This window comes from Notamacropus eugenii, chromosome 1 (genome assembly GCF_028372415.1).
Source record: "Notamacropus eugenii isolate mMacEug1 chromosome 1, mMacEug1.pri_v2, whole genome shotgun sequence".
Lineage (NCBI taxonomy): Eukaryota > Metazoa > Chordata > Mammalia > Diprotodontia > Macropodidae > Notamacropus > Notamacropus eugenii.
This window is the reverse complement of record NC_092872.1, coordinates 430,970,912-430,994,437: the sequence shown is the minus strand read 5'-3', so window position 1 is coordinate 430,994,437 and position 23,526 is coordinate 430,970,912. Positions and strand designations below refer to the sequence as shown.

The window sequence follows — 23,526 nt, the reverse complement described above, 5'->3', positions numbered from 1 at the left end:
CAGTCCCAAACTCACTCCATTCTTCTTAGCCTTTAGTGGTTTTCCAGGACTACTGCTTCCCTCCCCCTCATCTTCTCCCTACATATACATACACTACAACCTTCTGATGATTTTTATGTGTTCTTTTAATGGATTCGTTGCAGTCACCTAATTCAATTTCATACCTACGATGTATATTTACTGGCAGAACATCTTTATTTTTTTTTATGCCAGTTTGGTCAGTCTAAAAATAGGAATCCAATTATTTCATGGGAAATGGACCCTTCAAGAGGGGGGTAAGCATTGAGAAAACACCAAATACTGTTATTTGTTTGTTTTTCCAGAAGAGTCTGTTGTTTAAATTAAGACTAAGCTATTTACATGATCTATGGTTACACAGTAAGGAATGGGATCAGAGGACCTTTTTTCCCCCAATCTGACAGGACCATTATGAGAGGATGTTTATTAATGAGTAAATACCCGGTAGCCAACTAAACTCCAGATTGCCTCCAGGGTACTTAGTGGATGGTATCACAACACTACTAGAGAATTCTCAGCTTTTTGGAGAATGGAGAGGTGAGTCTGCCCAGGAGAAATTTAATCAGGAAGCTTTCCCCCACCTTATCTGGAGGCTGCCCTTGTCTATATATGAAGAGGGGACAGAAAGGGCGGGGGGAAGTGTTATGAAGGAGCAAAGTTTCTATACTTACAATACAAGCCCTGAGGAATCCTGATTGGTACCTGGCACTTGGTGATTGGCCTGGACCTTATGAATGGAGTCACCTTTTAAGATTCTTCTTGGAATCCTTCAAACTTCCATGGTTTAGATGATCAAGCTCAGATTAGTGTTTTCAGAAAGCAAGTGCTCAATAAATAATCATGGAATCTATGAATCCATGCAAGTTCTCAGCCTGGTGCTTATCAGTTAATCAAGCAACAAACATTTATTAAGGACTCACCATGTGCCAAAACCATTGTGCTAAACTCTGGATATACAAAGCAAAGGCAAAAACATTCCCAGCCTTTAAGGAATTCACATTCAAATGAGGGGGTCAACATATATATATGTAACTTGGATTTCAAGTCTGGGGTATTTTACTTGCTGCTGCTCAGGTATGACTCCTAATTTGTTGGAAAGAATAAGAATCTAACCTGCATGACTGCCATGACTGTGTAACCTGCAGACTGAGATATAGGGAAGAGAAAGAGAAAAATTTCTGCAGCTATGAATAGGAAGTCAACTCCTCAACAGATCCCTGGTTTCCAGCTTGCCTCCCTAGAGACTTCAGGGAATTTCCCCTTCAGGGAGATCAGGGCCTCTCTTAGTTGAGTGATATCTTAGCTGGTTTCTATCTAAAGAACTCATTCACTCTGGTCTATTCTAATATATAGAACTTCTCCAATTTCTGTTTGCTATGTGCTTGGATAAATGAGTTTGCTAGCTATTCACTGTTTGTGATGGTATTTTGTGTAACTGGCATTTAGTAGGAAGGAGTTGAGCCTGTATGCATATACTTGAAGTATATACATACTCCCCCCACCCCTCCACATACACTTAGGGCATAGTGACCAAGGAAGCTAGCAGTTTTGTTGCCTTAGAACCTAAAAAAAATTCTCTTAAACTGCAATACTTACTGGGGACATATTATAACAGTCTGGTATCTGCTCAGAGGAGAAAAAGTCAAATAGTTCCATGACCCCTTTCATTCTTTTCCAGGAAGAAATTAAAGATTCCATGTGGACATACACAGTTTAAGTAAGAAATACATATCCTATCTATAAATAAGAATTACAAGTTAACTACAGACTAGATGGAGTGGATGGCACTTGTAGCTGAGGGTACCAGAAAAAGGTCTTTTGGGAAAGATGGCATTTGAATTGAGTCTTAAAGGAAGCCAGGTATTCTAAAAGTCAGCAGTGGAGATGGAGAACATACCAAGCATGGATAAGAACGATGACAAGCCACAGAGATGGGGGATAGTGTTTCATTGGTGAGGAATAACAAGTTGGCCAATATGAGGTGGATCATAGAGTGCACAGAGGATGCAGAATGTAAGAAGATTGGAAAAGGAAGAAGGGGCCAGGTTGTGAAGAGCTTTAAATGACAAAGGACTTTATTTTTGGTCTTGGAGGCAGTAGGAAGCCACTAGAGTTTATTGAGTGGAGAAGAGGTAACATGGTCAGATTTATGCTTTAGAAAGATCACTTTGATGTATGTGTGCAGGATGAATTGGAGGGGAAGAGACTGGAGGCAGGGAGAAGGCTCTTGCAATAGTTCATGTGAAAGGTGGTAGGGGCCTTAATTTTGGGAGTGGCTATGTGTTGAAGAAAAAGAGACATAATTGAGAGATGTTGTGGAGAAAGAAATTATAAGACTTGGAATTTGATTGAATGTGTGGGATGATCAAGAGAGAAGAGTCAAAGATGATGCCAACGAGGGGAACCTGGGTGATTGGAAGGATACTGATGCCCTTCATAATAACAGGAAACTTCAAAAGAGATGAGAATTTGAGGGAGGGTTTCTGAATTCCCTAAAAACTGTGATTTTTTTTCCCCCTTGCTAGGTGATCCTACTCAAGTTAAGTCTGCAGTTGTCTAGGTCCTTTGGAAAGAGGGCAGTCCACCTGAAAGTAGAAGAGCTTGTCTTGACCATGTATATAGTTAGTGACAAGCCCTTAAATTTGCTGTCAAGATAAATAAATGATACCAGTTTTGTATGTGTTTAGTTAGCCTGAGTGCTGGTGTAGTAGCTGAGAGTCCTTTTCCTTTTGGCATGGAGACCTAGATATAAATCTAATTCTGATATTTCCCCAGTGGAAATCCTGGGTGAGGGCATGAGTCAAAGAGATTTTAGAAAGAAGTAGCTATGATCGAATCTGGTCAGTACTGAGTTTAGATCTATGGTTCTAGGCTAAGGGTTACTATATTATGAGGAGCTTGTACTAAATTATCTTGAAGATTGCTTCCTATTCTGAAATTCTACAAGTCTAGAAAATGTCTGTCCTGTGAAGACTAACTAGTCCCTGAAAAATCTCCCTACCTTTTCATTGTTATTTCCCACTTACTACAGCAGCAAAGGCCTGTTATTTCATATGCAATGAACGTGTGTATGTGATGCAGTTAACGCTGTTTAAAATTTAAAATTAGACATCTAGAATAAAGAAAGGGATACTGATCTTCACTACTGGCCGTAGGAAAAAGTTTCAGGCTCCCTCGAAGGAACTCAAGGGGAGAAAGCAAATAAATCTATAGTTACGTGTGTGTGTGTGTGTGTGTGTGTGTGTGGCGGGCAGGGGGAAGGAGGTGTGCAAAATAAGCAGCTTCTGTCCCAACATGCCTCATGCCCAAATGCCCCAAGCAGCTAAGATTCCAGGGTCCTGGTCCTTTTCTCTGAGGATGCTATCTCTGTCCGTGTATCTTTTGCTGTTCCTACTCCACGTGGTTTGTTGGTTGGTTGGTTTGTTACAGTTTCCCTTTCTCCATCTCCATACTCTTCTCCACATCCTATCAGGATCTGGGTTTGTCTCCTGGATGCACTGGACTGTCTTTCTAACCATCTAGAAGCAAGCCTGTCACTCTTCATCCTGTTTTACTTCTTCTCAGATTCTTAAAAGAATCCTTTATACCTCATAGAAGTATCACCTTGTGTGGCTGAACTTTTGCAGTTAAATACCTCATTATCTGGTCTTTTTTCTGTAATTCATTTTGTGGTCTGCCATCTTCTATACACATATGCTCTGTTTTTTCCAGATAGACATTAAGTTATCTGGAAAGGGAGTGTGAACATGGTGCCTAACTCACATTTGTATTCTCTCAGCACTTAGGATAATCTCCTAAACTTACTTCAAAGGAATATTAGCTTCATCAGTGGGAGCCTTTCCATTATAAGGTAGATTATAGCTCTTTCTTCACCTGAGTAGAAGTTCTTCCTGAGTTGCCATGGGTGAAAAAAATTAATCACCTGGTAGCCATCCTTGCAGTAATGAGACTCTCCATAATCTTAGTTCAACTAAACCAAAAAGGACTTTTTAGACTGATCCTTGGATGACTGACATACAGGACCCATATCTTGAGTCTTTTCAGCTTGGTAAGACTTAACCAGAACTTTGAGAATCTAAGATCATCTCTATATTAGGAGAAGACCTAAGAGAAGGACGTTAGAAGAATTTGAATGCTCTAGGCATTCCTATGGGAGACCTTGATGGGATCTCAGAGGATATCTAGTCTACCTGAACAAACTCCCCTAAAAGTGACCATCCACTCTCTTCTTGAGGACCTCAAGTGAAGGAAAATTCTTTTACCACCTGAAGCAGCCCTGTTCACTTTTGGAGATCTCTAATTGTTAGGTGGCGTGCCAGGCCTGGAGTCAGAAAGACTCGTTGATATATTATTCTGGTGTTCTGTTTTAAACATAAAAGTATCCATCCCCTTTTAAAATTTAAGCTGAAAGCTTGAAGAGGAGGGGAGAACACTCCAAAAAACAGAGATTGAAATGTAAAAGCCAAAGTCCTTTCTGATGTAAAGGAAGAATTTCATAACTCTGAAAGGGTCCGAAGCTTGAGTTTCTTTTGCTTGGGTAAGAAAGCCTGCAAAGACTATGAACCTGCCCCAGGTTACAGACTTCCTCTATACCTTTGTCCTTAGTTACTTATCAGTACAAAACCCAACAGAAATCTGTTAAGTGTAACTGGGTGATGATCACCATAAGTTCCTCCCTCACTGAGGGAACCCTGATCTGGGCCAGAAGGAGTTGCTAAACAAGAAAGGCTAGATGTCTCCTACCTGCTGCTTGGAGGTGATAAACCTCAGCTCTAAGGCCTTAGGGATCAAAGAGCAGATGCTTCTGCCAATCTTACACCAAAGGTTCAGCAGTGCCAAGCCTGATGAGGAGCCAGCTCAGTAGCTGAGCAACTTACTTGGCCCAGTCCAGCATTAACCCATCCAACTGAGGCAGTACATCTTGCAAAGAGGCAGCTAAGCTGAGCATTGGAGATACTCTTCAATTACCAACACTATGCCCTGTAATGAGCTTCATGGCTTTCCTTACAAAACCCTACTCTTTGTCTGTATTAGGACTTCTAATCCCTTGACCCCTCAATTCTCTCTTAGGCCATCTCCCTTGCAGTAGTCACTTTTTCTTCTTTTCCTTAGCTTTGGAGAAAAAATCCAACTCTATACCATTCTCCTCCAATTTGACACTGACCAATTAATCTATAGTATTGATGGGGTATAGGCCCTGAAAACCCTCTCTCCCCCTCACCAACTTTCTTTGAACTTTCCTACTTGGCCAAGTCTCTGATGTTCACCTGAGTCATCAATTCATCCCAATAATCCTTTCAACTGGCCTTTCATTGTGGCCCTCCCTAGACTGCCACTCCTTAATTTCCATCTAGACCCCTTCTACATGGCCTAGGGATTCCCCAGGGATAAAAGGCCCTTCTGGGTCCTTCTCTGTTACCTCCCAGTCTACCCCACACTACTTGACCACTCCTAGATCTTTCTGCATATAAGGTCCATCTTGTCTCCCATTCACCCCACCCCACCACTAGCTTCCCATTGAACTGCTCAGATTCCTTAAGAGTCTAGCCAATGGCTCAGATTCAGTTTGCTTGACTTGTCAATACAAGTGTCACAATAGAGCAGATTCTTAAAATCTCACCCACCCTTGACTGGTTCTAATAAATCTTGTCTTTGGCTGAAAGAAGGTTTTGGTCAAATTCATTCGAGGCAGGACCTGTGTTGCTCTTTCTAGCACCCTTAGACCTCACCGGTATGAAGAATTTACTCTTTCTGTTTTTGAAAATCAGGACATTTGCCCATCTCCAGGCTCTTGTTCTCAAGTCATCAATAAGCATTTGTTAAGTACTCACTATGTGCTAGGCATTGTGCTGGGAACACAAATACAGCTGGAAAGAAAGATAGTTCCTGCCTCTAATGAACATTTCTGATAGAGGAAGATAATACATAAAAGAAATTTAGAAGGTAGGGAAGAGGATGATAACTTGCTTGAGTATTTTAGAGAAAGTCCTGGAAGAATCAGGACTACAGGCTGGAGAGGAATGAAGTTATGGCTGGACTGGGCATCCTCCTTAAAGATGAGGTTCTGGGAGTAGCTAGCCAATCAAAGGAGAGGTTGCAGGGGTGGAGGGTACTTTCAATGTATGAAATCCAGGGATGAAAGAAGCCTTCAGGATGAAGAAGTTCTCAGGCATTGGGGAGAGTTTGGGGAGATCAGGAGTGCATATGGAGAGGAATAAAGACACATGTGACCTGGGTGTCTTCCTTAAAATGGAGATTCCAGAATGCAATGTCATTAGTGTCTGCCCAGGGCCGCTTTTTAGGGTCTTATATCTCATATGTATTTGGATCTGTGTCTTCCATACTGCTCCATGATTTAAAAAAAAATCACCAATAGTGACTCAGCAATCAGAATTTTCAGTTATTTCAGTGCTTTGGGAAAGAGCTTGTCAGTACTCGAGCCCAGTGAGGAATATTTTACCATCGCTTTACAATATTTGTTTTGTTCTTTTTAGCCTGAAAGCTATTCTTCTTAGTAAAGAATTATTTCAGTACTTGAATGATTTGTGATTTAATTGGCATGAAGATTTCTTTCTGGCTCTCAACCCCTCTGTGGTGTAGCAGAAAGGTCTTAGAGGGTTTCTGTGACTGAAAATTTCATCACCCTGCAGTCAATTCAAAGATGAACCTCCTTAATGAGGTTGGTTGGTGATCAACAGTCATATCAAGCTGTAGTCTACACCTTTGGATCTTGCCAAGATCTTTCAGACCTTGCCAGGTGAAGTCAAGAAGCATTTATTAAATTCCTACTATGTGCCAGGCACGGTGCTAAGCTTTGGAGACATAAAAAAAGGTAAAAACAATCCTCCCCAAGCAGCTCACAATCTATTTGGGGAGACAACATGTAAATAACTATGGTTATACAAGATCTATCTATCTATCTAACTATCTATCTATCTATCTATCTATCTATCTATCTATCTCTATCTATCTATCTATCTGTCTGTCTGTCTGTCTGTCTGTCTACCTAACTATCTAGGTTAGATTGGAGATAATCTCATAGGGGAAGGCTCTAGCATTAAGGGACAGAATTCTTGAAGAAGGTGAGATTTGAGCTGATAACTGAAGGGAGCCAGGGAAGTCAAGAGGCAAAGATGAGGAGAAAGAACATTCTAGGAGTGGGAGACAGCAGTGAAAATGCCGAGAGTTGGGAGGTGGAGTGTCTTGCACTTGTTCATTTGTTTTAGTCGTGTCCAACTCTTCATGACCCCATTTGAGGTTTTCTTGGCAAAGATATTGGAGTGCTTAGCCATTTCCTTCTCCAACTCATTTTACAGATGAAGAAACCAAGGCAAACAGGGCTAAGTGAATTGCCTAGGGTCATACAGCTAGTGAGTGTCTGAGGCCAGATTTGAACTCATGAAGATGGGTCTTCTTGACTCCAGTTCTGGCCCTCTATCCACACCACCTAGCTGCCTCTAATATATTGTAGAGACAAGAACAAAAAGGTCCGGTGTCACTGGATCATAGAGCATGTGAAAGGAAACAGACTTGAAAGGGCAGAAGGGATCAGGTTATGAAGGGCTTAAAAAACCAAACAGATTTTTTTATATTTGATCCTGGAAGAGATAGGGAGCCATTGGAGTTCAAAAGGGAGTGACATGGTTAGACTTGATTTTTAGGAAGATCACTTTCATAGCTGAATGGTGGCAGGGATGGGGAACCTGAGGCCTTGAGGCTACATGTGGCTCTCTAGGTCCTTAAGAATGGCCCTATTTGTTCTGTAAAGTTTGGATTCAGTCAAAGGGCCATACTTGAGGATCTGAAGGGTCATATGGGCTCTCAAGATGGCAGGTTCCCCACCCCTGGACTAGAGTAAAGGAGACCTGAGATTGGGAGACCAACCAGTAGGTTACTGCTATATTCCAGTTATGAACTGATGAGGTTCTGAAATAGCGTGGTTATGGTGTTAGAGTCAAGAAGGGAGCATATATGAGATATTGCAAAAATATAATCCTCAGGACTTGGCAACAGATTGGACATGGATGGTAAGAGAGAACAATGAGTTAAGGATGACACCTAGGTGTCAAGCCTGGTGACTGGATGCATGGTGGTGCCCTTGACAGTGATAGAAAAAATGGGAAGAAGATAATGAGTTTAATTTTGGACATGTTAGGTTTGTGCTTTGTTCAGAGGGCTTTTGACAACCGCAGGTCACTTCTGAGCCATGGTGAAGCATCAGAAAAATATTCTGTAGGCAACCAAGAAAACAGAAATAAAGGAACTGAATGGCTCTACCTTCTTTCTCTCTCCTTCTTTATCATGTTCTCATCTCCTCCAAGTCCTATCCTTTTTCTGATTATAAAATCTCTCTCTTTTCCTCAGTAATGCGATTAAAGAGCTCTTTTTGGGGAAATGTTAATAGAATTTTGATCTTTCCAATTACATACAAAGTTTTCAACATTCAATTTTATAAGATTTTGAGTTCCAAACTTTTTTCTCCCTCCCTCCCTCCTCTCCCCTCTCCCCAAGATGGCATGCAATCTGATATAGGTTATATATGTGCAATCATATTAAATATATTTCCATGTCAGTCATGTTGTGAAAGAAGAATCAGAACAGAAGGGAAAAACCAAGAGAAAGAAAAAAACAAGCAAAATACAAGATGAAAATACTATGCTTCGATCTGCATTCAGACTCCATAGTTCTTTCTCTGGATGTGGATAGTATTTTCCATCATGAATCTTTTGGAATTGTCTTAGATGTTTGTATTGCTGAGAACATTCAAGTCTATCAAAGTTGATCATAGCACAATGTTGCTGTTACTATGTACAAGATTCTCCTGGTTCTTCTCACTTCACTTTGCATCAGTTCATGTAAGTCTTTCCAAGTTTTTCTGAAATCTGCTCACTCATCATTTCTTACAGCATAATGCTATTCCATTACATTCATATACCACAGCTTGTTCAGCCATTTCCCAATTGATGGGCATCCCCTCAATGTCTAATTCTTTGCCACCACAAAAGGAGTTGCTATAAGTATTTTTGTACATGTGGGTCCTCTTCCCTTTTTTTAAAGAGCCCTTTTAAAAAAATTTCTCTTGACATCCATAATTAGTCTCAGCTCATTGTGGACAGCAATGTTCCTGATACTGTTTTTATAGGCTCATACCACAAGAATGTAGGCTGCCCTCCTGCATAAAACAGGTTCAAATTAGTCAGTTAGTCATGAAACATGTATCAAGTGCCTACTATGTATCAGGCTCTGTGCTCAGCTCTGAAAATATAAAGAAAGGCAAAAGACAGTCCCTGCTCTAAGGAGCCTCTAGTCTAACACAGGTAAACAAATATGTGTAAACAAGGCATTTAGAAGATAAACAAAAAATAATCGATGGAGAAAAGGCAATAGAAGTAAGGTGAATCTGGAAAAATTCCTGTAGAAGATGGGAGGGATTTTGGCAGGGACTTGAAGGAAGTTGGGGAAATTAAGAAGTGGAGATGAATTGGGAAAGCATTCCAGGCCTGGGGGACAGTCAGTGAAAATGGTCTATGGAGTGTCTCCAGAAATGTTTGTTGATTGATTGAGCCTGTGCAGGTTGAAACAGAAATAATTTTCTTACCAACTGGATTGGATCCAGGCATTAGACCAATAAAAGGCCAAGAAACCCTGTAGAGTTTGTATTTATCCTGTTCTAACTATCTAAGTCAGTGTGGCAGGACCAATTAGCAGTTACTTTCCTGAAGGAATTTCTTAGGGAAGCATCTAAACTGTGAAAATGGAAACCGTTAACTAGATCCCCTCCTATTAGAGTCTTTGTTAGAGATGGGCAACTTCTCCTGGAAGGTGAGCATCTGGCAATTAGCCAAAACAGATCCATTAAGCAAGATTGGGGGTCTGGGCTTCCATCCAAGCTCCATTAATGTGAGCATTTTGTTTATTTATTTATTTATTTAAAAAAATTTTTTTGTGTGTGTCCTATTATATTTTTATTTATTTTGTTAGACATTTCTTAACTACATTTTAATCTAGTTCAGCAGCATTTGGAAGTTTTGCTGGCCACATGGTCCACTCAAATTTGACAAGTTTGACCTTAAATTTTTTTTTTTTTATTTTGTAATGTTTAACAATCACTGCCATACAATTGCGATTTTATCCCTCCCCACCTACTCCCCACTACTCCCCTCCCTCCCCACGACTGCATACAATTCTGTATAGATTCTACATATACTTTCCTATTGAGTATATTTTCACTATAGTCATGCTATGTAGTCAGACTAAGATAAATGAAAGAAATCGTATAACAAATCAGAACATGATACACAAACACATACACATACACAAACATGATCTGCTACAATGTGTGAGTGACTTCCATATTTCTCTCTCTGAGTGTGGCAGGCATTTTGCCTTGAGATCATTTTGTTTATTTTTTAAAGATCCTTTGAGATGCAATTTCTTTTATAGTTCCTGATTTAGTAATCATTTATTTAGAAGCCTTTCCTCCAACCCCACCACTTTCTCTTCAGTGATATTGAATCGCCATAAAAATAGTTGCTTTTTTAAAAAAAGTCAGTAGCACTCCTCTCATCTTTAGCCAGAAAAGTCTATGTTTTCTGTATCCCACCTAACTTTTGGACTTCAAAGTAACATTGAACTTACTGTGCAATTATGACATATCAAAGATGGAAAGGACCTTAGAACATAGAATATGGGACTGGAAGGGACTCTAGAGATCCTCTAGCCCAATGGGGAAACTGAGGCCTAGAGAGAGGAACTGACTTGGCCAAAGTCATGCAGCAAGTTGGTGGCAGAGAACTAGAATTTTGAGGTCCTAATTCTTACTTTTTTGGGGCAGCTAGGCAGATAGAGCATTGAACCCAGAGTCAGGAAGACCTGAGTTCAAATTTAGCCTCAGATGCTTATTAACTGTGAGACCCTGGACAAGTCACTTAACCCTATTTGTCTCAGTTTCCTATCTATTAAATGAATGGGAGAAGGAAATGGCAAACCACTCCAGTATCTTTGCCATAACCAAATTGGGTCATGAAGAGTCAGAGATGACTGTACAACAATAACAACAAATTCTGACTTCAGGGTTCTTTGAAGTCTCTGTAGGGATATTGGGATATCAAAAGAGACATCTTGGTGACTCAGCTGCTCTTCTTCCACTATCTTCCCTGAGGCCTCAGGGCTCTTACATGTGGCAAAAAAGAACTAGACATTGGTTTAGAAAAGAAAATGCTGGCAGTGGCCTCCCAAGAATGTGGGAATATTCATATAGTCGGGCTGAGCTTAACAATCCCTTGTTGGAGTGGACACCCTTCAGCTGGGGAATGGCTAAAGGAATTGTGGTACATGACCATATTGTTCTAGTACAAGAGATGATGAATTTGAAGAATTCAGATTTATATGAACTGATTCAGGGCAAAGTTAAGGACGGTCAGAAAAACAATACACATACAGATTAAAACAGTGAACATGGAAGGACAAAACCTAATGTTGACCCCAGAGAACAGTTACTGTTTTTAAATGCATCTCCCTACTTTTGTTTGAGAGACATAGGATTATGGATATGGAATGCTACATATGCTGTTAGAAAGATCTCTCAGCTGCTTTAAGTGAAGTGTTATTGTATTTTTGCTATAAGAGGTCTGCTGGGTGGGGGAGGGGGACAGGAAAGAATAGGTTGTGCCTTACAAGGTACCAAGTTAGGGGTGTGTGGAAGGCCTCTTGCCTCAAAGTATCTCCCTCTTTGAAAGCTATACCTAAAATTTCACTCTTACAGATTGAGTGACTTTGATACTGACCTGCAAATTCTCTCAAGTAGAAGGAACACTGTTAAACAGGTTTTTAGTAATTTACATCTTGGAGTGACTGAACCTATCAACACTCTCTCTCTCTCTCTCTCTGTCTCTTTCTCTCTGTCTCTCTCTTTCTGTCTCTGTCTCTGTCTTTCTCCTCTTTGGCAAGCCTTAGAGTGAGATACACAATTGATAAAATTTAATAGGAAGCAAAATGGAGAAGTTCAGAGCTTCCAGGGAGAGTTCCAAGTCTGGGGGCCCATAGTTTGGGGGGGATACTGGGAAGTTATGTAAGAGGACAGGGGTCCTAAGTGCCCTTCCAGGACAAAAGGGTGGAGGATTAAGGAGGCAGGGCAGTGTGGGAGACAGTGTGGAGAAGTGAGTGTAAATTAGAAGACCTGGAAGTCACTTGCTCTCTCCGGGCCTCTGTTTCCTCCTGTAAAATGAAGGGGATGGACTGATAACCTCCAATGTCCCTTCTAACACAAAGTCTATAATCCTATGATTCTCTGCCACTTACTGTACACTATTGTCAGGTCTTTTCATCTCTTTGCTTCCTAGTCTGTAAAATGGGGATAATGAAGAGTCAGACAGGACTGAAACAACTGAACAACTACAAAAGAACAACTAGCACTTAATTCACAGCTTGGTTGTGAAGAAAGGGCTAACTCAAGCAGTGTGAGTTATTGTTCTTATTACTATTTTGACATTTCTACAGTTTGTTAAAGTTTAAAACATTTGTATCATTTTAATGATATGTTTTGTTTTTATATTGTATTCACTCCCAAATATGTCCCTCTTTCCTTCCCAGTGAGCCTTCCCTTGTAATAAAGATTAAAGAAGACCAAGCAGTTCAGTCAAACTAACACATGGGGGGAAGAAAAGGGAATAAGCATTTATATAGCACCTACGATGTGCTTACCACTTTATTTTTTTACAAATAGTACATGATTTGATCCTCACAACAACCCTTAAAGGTAGGTGCTATTAATATCTGCATTTTACATTTGAGGAAACTGAGGCAGAGAGAGGTTAAATAACTTGTCCATAGTTGCAGGGCTAGCAAATCTAAGACTGAATTTGAATTCAAGTCTGCCTGACTCCAGGCCCCAGTATGTGATCCATTATGTCACCTAGCTGTCTCTAGGCTTAAGTATCTTTGTGTTCACCAGCTGGAATAATGGAACTCTCTGATGCTTTTTCATTTTCTTCTTCACCTTCTCCCAACATGCATCACTCTCCTCTTGTTGTAATAGCAGAGTGGGAATAAGCCATAGCCAGGGAGATGGTAACTATGACATGCAAGGAAACTATGCGTTAGCATTCATTCATTTACTTCATTCATCCATCCATTCATTCAACAAATATTTACTAGCTCTTAATATGAATGGTGCAAGGGCAACTAGGTGACTCAGTGGATAGTGTACTGGGCCTGGAATCACAAAGACCCCTCTTCCTAAGTTCAAATCTGGCCTCTGACACTCACTAGCTGTGTGACCCTGGGCAAATCACTTCACTCTGTTTGCCTCAGTTTCCTCATCTGTAAAATGAGCTGGAAATGGCAAACTCTCTCTGCCAGAGAACCCTGAATGGGGTCAGAAGAATTGGACTGAGCAACAACAATACAGATGGTGTACTCTGAAAATCCATGTTATAATAAAAACAAAGCACTTTCCTCACAACAATCACGATGTAGCGGAAAGAGATCGCTAGGAGAGGGACTCATAGGAAAGCCACATCCTTTGTAATTTTTGGACATGTCCTTGTGATTCTCTGGCCCTAGGCCTGGCCCTCCTCCTTTGTAAAATGAGGTTCTGATTGATTAGATTCAGCTCTAAAAGTTATGTTGTGTTCTATGGCTCTTTCCAGCTCTGACATTTAGGATTTAATGAAAAATTTAATAAAGCTCTCTCACAACAATAATAAGCACTGGCACAAATACATCACTTTAAGGTTTGCACTTGTCATATACTATAGCTGAAAACACTGCATTGAGTCCGAAGAGAAAGGAAAAGATAAATTTACAAGAAGGAGTAGGATCCCTAAAAGAGCTAGAACTGGAAGGACTCTCAGCAGGCAGTCGGGAGCCCTGGACTTCAGAGTGAGAGGCTCTGGCTTTGGGTGCGGGCGCTGTGACAGCTCCCTGTAGGATCCCTTTCCCATTTCAAGTCTGCTTCCTCCTACCTGACAGGATTATATAGTTGTGACTAAATGAGTTGACGTATGCAAGTCCTTTTATTATTTTGAGTTCTTTATGCTTCCTTCTTTCTCCCCACTTCCCCTCCCCCTTGAGACAGCAAGAAAAACAAAGCCTTGTTTACATATCACTTCTGAAAATGGAAAGGCGAGCTATCATTAAATTCAAACGCTTCATTTTACAGAAGTAGAAAAAGAGGCCCAGAGAGGGCAAGGGCCCTGCCCGAGATCACACAGCACGCTCGTGCCGCCTCAAGGACTGGTACCCCTCTGTGCCCACCGCTCCGCTCTGCCTCTACCCCTCAGGGCGGGGTGGTGCGGGCACTCCGCAGCCTTTCCCAGAGAATTAACGCAGTGAGGGGGGAGGAAGAGGAGGGAGAGAAGAGAGAGGAGGAGAAAGGGGAGGGGCGAGGACGGGGAAGAAGATTATTTTCCCCAGACCACGAGTGGGTAACCGAGGCTCCCCCGGGCACATGAGCCCGGCGCCCGGCGCCCCGCGCCCCTCGCCCCGCGCCCGGGCGCGCGCCCAGCCTTGTCCGCCGCCAGCGACCAATAAAGTTGGTTGAAAGCGCCGCGGGAGCCGGTAGCTCGTTGCTAAGGAAGTGGGCCGAGGAGCCGGGTTGCTAAGGAAGTGCGCCGCCGCCGTCTCTCCCCATCCGGGGCAGCGGAGAATGGCTGAGCCCAGCGGCCGGCCGCCGCTGCCACCGCAGCCGCTGGGTCGGCCCCGGCCCCGGGCTTCGGCCGCAGGTGAGTCAGGCCCCTGTAGGGCCTCCCCGGCCCCGCCGCCTCGGCCGGCCTTCTTGGGCGGGCGCCCGTGCCCCGGCCCCGAAGAACCTCCCTCCGGCCGGGGAGCGGGAGGAGGCGCCGAGCATCCATCGCCGAGGAGACCGGCCGGTCCTGCCTGCCCCCGAGGCGGGGGAAAGCCGAGCACCGGGACCTGCACCTGCCCGTGACGGGGAACCCTGCCGGCAGCCGGCCGGCTCTCTGAGGCTAGGTGCCTGGAGCCAGAGCTGGCCTGGCGGGGAGGCAGGGTGGCGTGGGGGAGCTGTCCAGGCGGGGATGGAGACCGGAGACCCGGGGAGAGCGAGAGAGGGTGTGAGTGTACCCGTGTGTGTGTAAACCACTCGCCTGGTCGTAGTGGTGGGATCTGTGGGTCCCACGGCTGAGGGGGGACCTTGCTTTCCCCCGGATGTTCAGGAGAGAAGAACATGCAGTCACGTGGTGAGAGCCCTGGCTAGAAGAGCGTTTGTCGGGGTTCTAGACTTGGTTCTCTTTTCTATCAGCTTTCCGACCTTGGGAGCCTTGGTTTTCCCATCTACAAAATGGGGGTAACGGTGCTAGTCCTCACGGGGCAAGCAGTTGCTGTAACAGCACATTGAAGTGCAAGGGACTATGGAAAAGAAGATGCTGCAGAGGCAGAGGCCAGTATGGGCAATGATATATATTCACTGCAGAGAAGGGTAATGCCTTGTGGCAAGAAGCCAGAATGGTAACCATCTTGAAATGGTTAGCATTTTAACTGCTTTTTTTCCTTAGAATGAATTCGTATCTGATATTCCCCCAGCATGTCTGAGGGTGAATTAGAATTAGTAGCACAAAGCCCTTCTCCAAAGTAGCCTGTGGTAGAAATTATGCTTTGTTTGGAATGAGGGGAATTGGATTTGAAACCCAGCCCTAACACCCTCACTAACTATATGACATCAGACAAAGTCTTTTAACTTTAACTTCTCAGATCCTCACTTTTCTCACTTTTAAAAAGGAGATAATACTGTGCTGATTATGTTACATATTTTACCAAGCTATTATCAGGAAAGCACTTATTAGATCTTAAAAGTGTTATAGAAATAGGTATTATTTCCATCAATACTTGTATTTAGTGATGATTGGAAGACTTGGTTTATGCATCAGGCTCTCCCATTAATTACCTACATATAAAAATTAAAAGCATATGCTTCCAAGCTTTCCTTGTAATCACGATAACTGATATTTACATAGCATTTTAAGGTCTGCAAAATGTTTTACAGGCACCATCTCATTTGATCTTCACAGCAACTCTGCAAAGTAAGTATTATCCCTGTCTTACAGATGAGAAAAGACTCAGAAAAGTTAAGTGGCTTTCTCATGGATCATGTGGCTATTAAGTGTCAAAGATGGGATTCAAATTCAGATCTTCTCTTTACAAGTCGAGTAGTCTTTCCATTATATTGCACTGCCTTCTTGGGGAAAAGTGCTTCTTTCTGCATTTCAGTTTCCCTACTTGGAAAATGACAAGTGTAATGGTTTTCCTGAAATCACCTAATGTGCCTACACATTGGGGGAATAATATCTATTTAGGCAGTGGCTCATGTGAAAAACAAACACTCGGGTTATGGTTTGACTGCAAGTTCGATGTGAATCAGCAGTACGATCAGTTAGTCAAAAAACCTAATTTGATCTTTGGCTGTAGTAATAAAAGCATAGTTACCAGAATGAAGGAGGTGGAGGACAGTGACAATGTCTGGTGTCAAGCTACTTCTGAAAAAGAAAATGAGTTCCTTGAAAGCGGTGACTACCACTATTTGTCTTTGTATTTCTAGTACCCTATATAATGCATGGATCAAAACAAGGGTTTAATATTTGTTGAATTGGAATATTGTATCCAGTTCTGGAGACCACATTTTATATGGGACATTGGCAAACAGCATGTCTATAGAAAGATGACTAAGATGATGGAGAGAGGGAGGTATCTTAAAGTGATGTAATGTGAGAAATGTGAAAGAATCTAGAGATAGTGAACTTGGAGAAGGGAAAGCTGAAGAAATACATATTACTCTTTTCAATTATGTGAATGGCTATCATTTGAAAGATTAATTAGATTTATTATGTTTATTCTCAGCAGAATTATTATTAATGGGTGGAAATTATAGGAAGACAGATTTTGGTTTAATGTAAAAAAGATCTTCCTAAAAATTAGAGCTCTCCAACAGTAGAATGGCCTATCTTGGGGAACAGAACTCCTAATTGCAGGAGATATTTTAGCAGAGCCTAATTGACTTCACACTGGAGATATTTTAGAAAGGATTCATGCTTCAGGTAGGAGTAGGACTAGATGACCTGTCTGGTCCCTTTGGATTCTAGGAATGAAATATTATCCTTTTTAGTTTTTAATGGGAAAATTCTGAATTGAACTGAGTGAGAATGGATTAAAGTCTTTTACATGAAGCCTAGGGAGGAAATGCTGGTTCCTACTATTGAACACCCTGCCATTCTGTAGAGAGGCAGATATTCTCTCTCTGTTACTGTTGGAGTCATTGCTTTGACCTTGGGTTTTTGGCATCATGAATATTAAAAGGAGATTGCCAGACCTAGGAGAGAGAGAAAGAGAAGGAGATGAATCACTGGTGACACTTACAAACAGCCAGTCTTTCTCTGCCAAAATGGTTCTGTCCTACATAGTCTTCCCTATGGCATTTCTATGGTTGCATAGCTTTTGTCTTGGGAATTCCCTAAAAATTTGGTGTGGTTAGCCAAAATTCCTAGGAGATGCTTTAAGAAAGTCTACTCTTTTCATCCATAACCTCATATCATTTGAGCATAGTTCACACATGTATTTGTATATAGGGTATATATTATGTGGCCAAAGGCCTTTTTCTTTCTTTCTTTGATAGTTCATTTCAGATGCAGATTTTGAAAAGTGACATTTTAAATAAGTTAATAAAGAACTATTTGAGGTGTGTATTTGGGAATTTTTTAGCACTGGTGGTGAGGTTGGAGTGGTGGTAGACTCAAGGGAATAGGATATGCATTTGGGGACAGGGCCAACTACTCTAGTTTGATGCTTTGAAATGTTGGTGATTTCGTTAATGTAGATATTCGTGCAACCATTGTAGACTCATGCCTTCATGCACGGTTTCTTAAACTTAGCCCATAAAGTTGTTTTCAAAATATTTTGACATTTATATTTACAAATAATTGGTTTTCTTTGTGATCCCTGTATTTTATTTTATGCATCTACAAACATTATTGTTATAAGGGGTCCATAGACTTCACCAGATTGCCAAAGGGGTCCAGGACACAAAAATGGTTAAGAGGTCCTGGTAGTTAGTTGATTGTACTTTATGACTTGCTTTGGCAAAAAAAAAAAGTTTATCATTTTATGATTAACTTCCTGAGATTGAGTCTTTCAACACTTATGAATAGACATACAGCTTGTTGCTTTTCTAGCTTGGTAAGACCTTCTAGAACTTGTGTTCTGCTGGCATAGCCTTTGCGAAATTAGGAATCACTTCCTTAACACAATGAGACTGGAGGAAGACATTAGTGGAAGAAAGTCTTCTTTAACATTGAATTTTGATGGATTTGGAAGGCACCTTAGAGATCTAGTACAGCTCTTCTCATTTTATAGATGAGCACATTGAGACTCAGAGAGGGAAACTAAATTGCCAGGGTCACACAGATGAATAAATCATAGAGCCAGAGATCTAAGCCTTCTGACTGAAAATCTAATATTCTTTCTTTTGTCAGCTTCATGAGGGTGGGGACTATATCTTATCTAAATTGATATCCATACTTCCCTCCAGTGCTTAGCACAGTGTTCTGAACATTATTGACAGTAAGTCACTGTTTTTGAAATAATATCCAGGTGGGGAACCTGCAGCCTCGAGGCCACATGTAGCCCTCTAGGTCCTCATGTGTGGCCCTTTGACTGAATCCAGACTTCATAGAACAAATCCCTTAATAAAAAGACAAGTTCTGTAAAACTTGGTCACAGTCAAAAGGCTGCACTCAAGGACGTAGAAGGCCACATGTGGCCTCGAGGCCGCAGAATCCCCACCCTTGGAATAAGCCATTTTCCTTTCTTGTATGCATAATGTCGTTGTTATTGTTGTTGTTGAGTCATGTCCGACTCTCCAGGACCCTGTGGACCATTGCGCAGCAGACCCTTCCGTCCTCCATTATCCCCCGAGGTCTGTCCAAACTCATGTTTGTTGTTTCTATGACACTATGTATCCATCTCCTTCTCTGTGGTCCCTTCTTCCTTTTGCCTTCAGTTTTTCCCCAGCATCAGTGTCTTTTCTAGGGAGTCTTGTCTTCTCATTACACAGCTAAAATAGTTAAGCTTTACTTCAGTATTTTTCCTTTCAATGAATAGTCAGAGCTAATACATGCTGTAATAAATATCAGATACTATTATATAAACTACTCATAAATGCTTTTTTTTTTTGATTGGAGTGATTCATGTTATCTTAATATTGTAACATCAGAACTACCATAAAACACCAAACCATGGCTGATTATGCAGTCTTAAGCAAATTATTTTGTCTTGTAGCCCCTCAGTTTTTCCCATATGCCCAGTGTGGTTATTACTATTGATCTTGACCTATATGTCATACATTCATAGAATGTTTCCAACTTTTTCATTTAAAAAGATCTTATTTTAAAGGTAAGTTATATTGATATCTTTTGCCTCTACATTGCAGTCATTTCCCATCCCCTCCACAACCCCTCCAGATTGAATTTTTTGTTGTGACAAAGAAAAACAAGCAGAAACATCTACAAAGATCATGGCTGACGATATAGACAATATTCTGGCCTGGTTGTCCCTTATCATCCTTCCTTGAGGGTATGTTTAGTTATCTCTTTTCCTGGACCTTTATTGCCAACCTTTTTATTTTATGGATAAAGAAACTGAGGCCTAGAGAAATTTAGTAACTGTTGAATAGCACATTGGTAGTAGTAAGTAGCAAATCTGGAACTTGAGGTTTTTTCACTCCAGGTCTTGTGATCTTTTCACTATACCCAAAGTCTTTGGACAGTTGACCAGTTGTGTTTGTTTTAGTGAACTGCAGACCCCTAAAAGGTGCTACAGTAGAAAGTTCTGCTTTGGGGACTAGTTTTATTCATAGTTCTGTCACTAACTAGGCATGTAACTTGAATACACTTAACCTTTCTGAGCTTCAGTTCCCTTATATATCATCTGTCTGATTTTCTCTGAGATCCCTTTTAGCTCTTTGATTCTGTGACTCTGAATGTTGAATTTTTTTCAGAGATATCATTTGATTTACCTGGTAGGTAGGTAGCTTGGTATAATAGAAAGATCATTCATTGGATTTAGAATGAGAAGACCAAGGTTCGGCTCCTAACTCTGCTACCTAAATGATGTTGGGACCTTTGAACCTGTTTCCTCATCGGTGCAGCGAGGATGATAAACGTGGCTACTTCACATAGTTGTTGAATTCATGTATTCAAGTGCTTTGTAAACCTTTAAGGACTGTAGAAACGTGAATTATGGTGATGATGAGCATTATTGTTAAAAGATCTGCAATGGGAAAGGGTGGCTTTTTCTTCATTAATGACTTCATTCTTTCTTCCCAGGCTTTGGGTGGGGCTAATAAAGCATATTTTCTTGGCAATTAGAATGTTCTAATCTCAGCTTAGCTCATCTCCAGTGCACATCTGCACTACTGCTTGAAATTTGTTTTTTTAAGCCTCCCACTCTGATTGCAGTACTGTATCTGTCTTTACTTTGTTAGACCAATTGGGAACAAGTTAATGATAGTGTTCTGTATTTAGACATGTGAATGTTGGCTTATTTATTTTAAATGACTCAATGGTATTAGACAATGGATGAGAGAGGAAGAATTGGAGGGAGAGAATTTGGAACTGAAAATAAAATTGAATTTTAAAAAAGAATATAGAAAAACTCAAACTAAAACAAAAAAGCATGGTTGTGATTTTTGTCTTTCAAATAGAAAAAGTCTTTTCTTATGGCATAGATAGAATTTGTGTTGGAACACTGAACAGTGAACACTGAACCATTGAACACTGGTTAAATAGTACAGTGGACAAAGTGAAATAGATTTATGGTAGTTGGAGGCTCAGTAATAATGATAGCTTACATTTAGATAGAGTTTTAAGGGTACAGAGAGTTTTATATCTCATTTCATTTGATTCTCACTTCAGGCCTTTGAGATACTGTAGGTAGGACAGGTATTATCTTCATTTTGCAGATGGGAAAATTGAGGCCCAGAGATGTGCAAGGTCACAGAATGGACTAATAAATAGAGGAGTCAGAATTAGATCCAAGATAGTGACATGGGAATGCTAGACAGAAGGATACTAGCTTTGATAGGCTTTATTTAAGAGAATTTTAAAAAGAGATATTTTGCTCCCATTTGAGATAAATCCTGAGATAATGAAATGCCAGTTTATTATAATTTTATGTATGGATGTGTCTGTATGTATATACACATGTGTATATATGTATGTTTGTGTGTATATATGTATGTATGTATGTATGTATATATATATGAAAATTCTATACTACCTTTTTTACAGCTTACTAACTAGTTTATTGAAAGAATGAAGTATATAAAGCCACTGGCTTTGATGAATAATTTATCTTTAAAAAACTTGTTTAATTAATACCTATTAATAATCATCATGTTTTAAATTATAATGGTTCAATTTTTGTATAGTGATTTGTAGTTTACAAAGTGGTTTGGGGTGGTATAACAAACAGGAAGGAAGAATTTGAAAAAAATGTCTAGATTACTTTGAGGTTTTAGGATTATCCTTATTAGAGAGGTATCTTGATATTGTAAAGCAGTGTAGTAGGAATGAAAAGATATTAATTTTTTAATTTAGTCTTAACCGTGATGTTGACAAACTGGAATTTGGTACAAATCACATATCTTTGGATCTCTTTCTCCTGTTACATGAGAGGAATGAACTTGTCTTGGAGGAGATGACCTCGAAAGTTTTTTCAAGCTAATGTTTTGTGCTTTATTTTCTAAGGTCCCTTCCTTCCAACTCTAACATTGTTCTCTAACATTCTGTGTTCTGCGCTCCTTTTTAGCTCTGACATTCTGTGATTCAGATGATCATTTATTACTCATTATATGTTTGAATGCCAGCTGCGCAGGGTAGACGTAGAAGCAGCTCCAGACTCAATTGATTTGTAATCAAGTAAAATGAGATGGCATTGGTCAGGGAAGAATTTTTGTGAAGAAGGTAAATATCTACCTTTCCATTCTGTCCTAGGGCTGATGTGTTGGAAAAAGAAGTATCTATCATTGCTATATGGTTGACTTTTTTGGTGTAGTTGATCAGTACAGAGAGTGAGAGCCTGAGCTAACACCAGTTTTGAATCAGAGGTTTTCTCTAACCTTTCATTTTTTATGAATATGTAGTATTTCAAAAGTAGATACAAAAGAGGTTTTCTTTTTGTTTCCAAATAACTGCTTTCATTGTTTACTTGTTCATTTAATCAAATGAAGTGAGTTATTGGAATTCAGGGCAGGCTTTTATTTGGTTATATTTTTGTTAAAGACCTTTAGAAGTTTCTTTCAAAAGAAATATCATGTCTTCCCAAGATCTGCTTACTTAAGCTCAAATACTATTAGTTGTATTGGGGACTAAACATTCTACATTCTATGGATCTTCTTGCTGAAATATTCTGTATTCTAAGTGAGTGGGATTCTGGGTTGATTCCCTTCTGTAAGATTATTTATTCAGGCTTCATTCATTGAGCACACATTTATCAAGCACCCACTCTTTATAGAACACTGCTCTTGCCTCTGAGAAGATACAAAGATATGGCCTTTGCCTTTAATGAGTTCTCCCCCCGCCCCCAACCAATAAATCAAGCTTTAAAACTTGGAAAAGATAGTTTTATTACTTGTTCTGTGAATTCTGTCCCTCAATCTTTTTGGAGCAGCAACCACCGTATTGTTGTTTGCAAGATTTCACAAAATTCATGTTAGAATTTTAGAGATAGAAGAACCTTTGTTACTACTTAAGCCAATCTTCTAATTGTATAACTAAGGAAACTGAGCCAGACATGTGGAGTGATTTGGTCAGGGTCATATTAGAAACCAAGTCTCCTATTTTCTAGGCCAGTGTTTCTTTTTTTTAAAAATTATTATATTACAGGGCTCCCTCTCTCAAAAGTTCTCATATAGGAATCATACACACACAAATGAAAATAAATTACAGCTTATTCCATATTAAGAGTTTTTTGGCAAATCTTAAACTCACTGGAGACTACAGTGTACATAGAAGCAAGCCTAGGAATTGTTGTTCAAGTTCAACAGAAACATCACAAACGTGAAGGAAAAACACAAGATATTTAGGAACAATTAAAGGATGTTGTGAAATACGATCATGATGTTAGTTGGCCAAGTGGACCTAGAGTAGAAACAGGAGCTCCCCTTGAGAACTCCCTGTGAGGCCTGGGAGGAGCTAACTTGGGCCTTAAATAAGTAGTTGCTTTATCTTTATGCCTGACTGTTGGAATGATTTTCAGACTGTACCCACTGGATGTCTTATCACCTAAGGTTTAAGCCAGATTTCAGAAACTGCAATTTTGATCTCTCTCTCACACCACTGGGAAGAAGTTTATATGGGGGAATAATACAAAAGTACATTAAGCTCTGAGGATAAGGATGTATGCACTTTCTAGGTTTTTCTTTCATGCTGAGTTATTAGCTGAATTTCCTTAATGAAATTGTTACAAAAACTGTTAATCAAAAGGTCTTTTGTCTTTAGAATC

At 40.4% G+C, this 23,526-nt stretch overlaps 1 protein-coding gene across 2 annotated transcripts in view; it reads left to right on the top strand.

Annotated features, from left to right (window-relative positions):
* Positions 1-14,417: 14,417 nt before the first annotated feature.
* KIF3B (kinesin family member 3B) overlaps positions 14,418-23,526 on the top strand; it is a 36,964-nt gene continuing 27,855 nt past the window's right edge. Inside the window, exons 1-2 of one of the 2 annotated variants that reach the window (XM_072631602.1) lie at positions 14,585-14,741; positions 16,019-16,055. The gene's annotated coding sequence lies outside the window, so the exon portion shown is untranslated. Of the gene's footprint in view, positions 14,742-16,018; positions 16,056-23,526 lie in introns of both variants that reach the window. The other variant, XM_072631601.1, reaches the window with a different exon arrangement.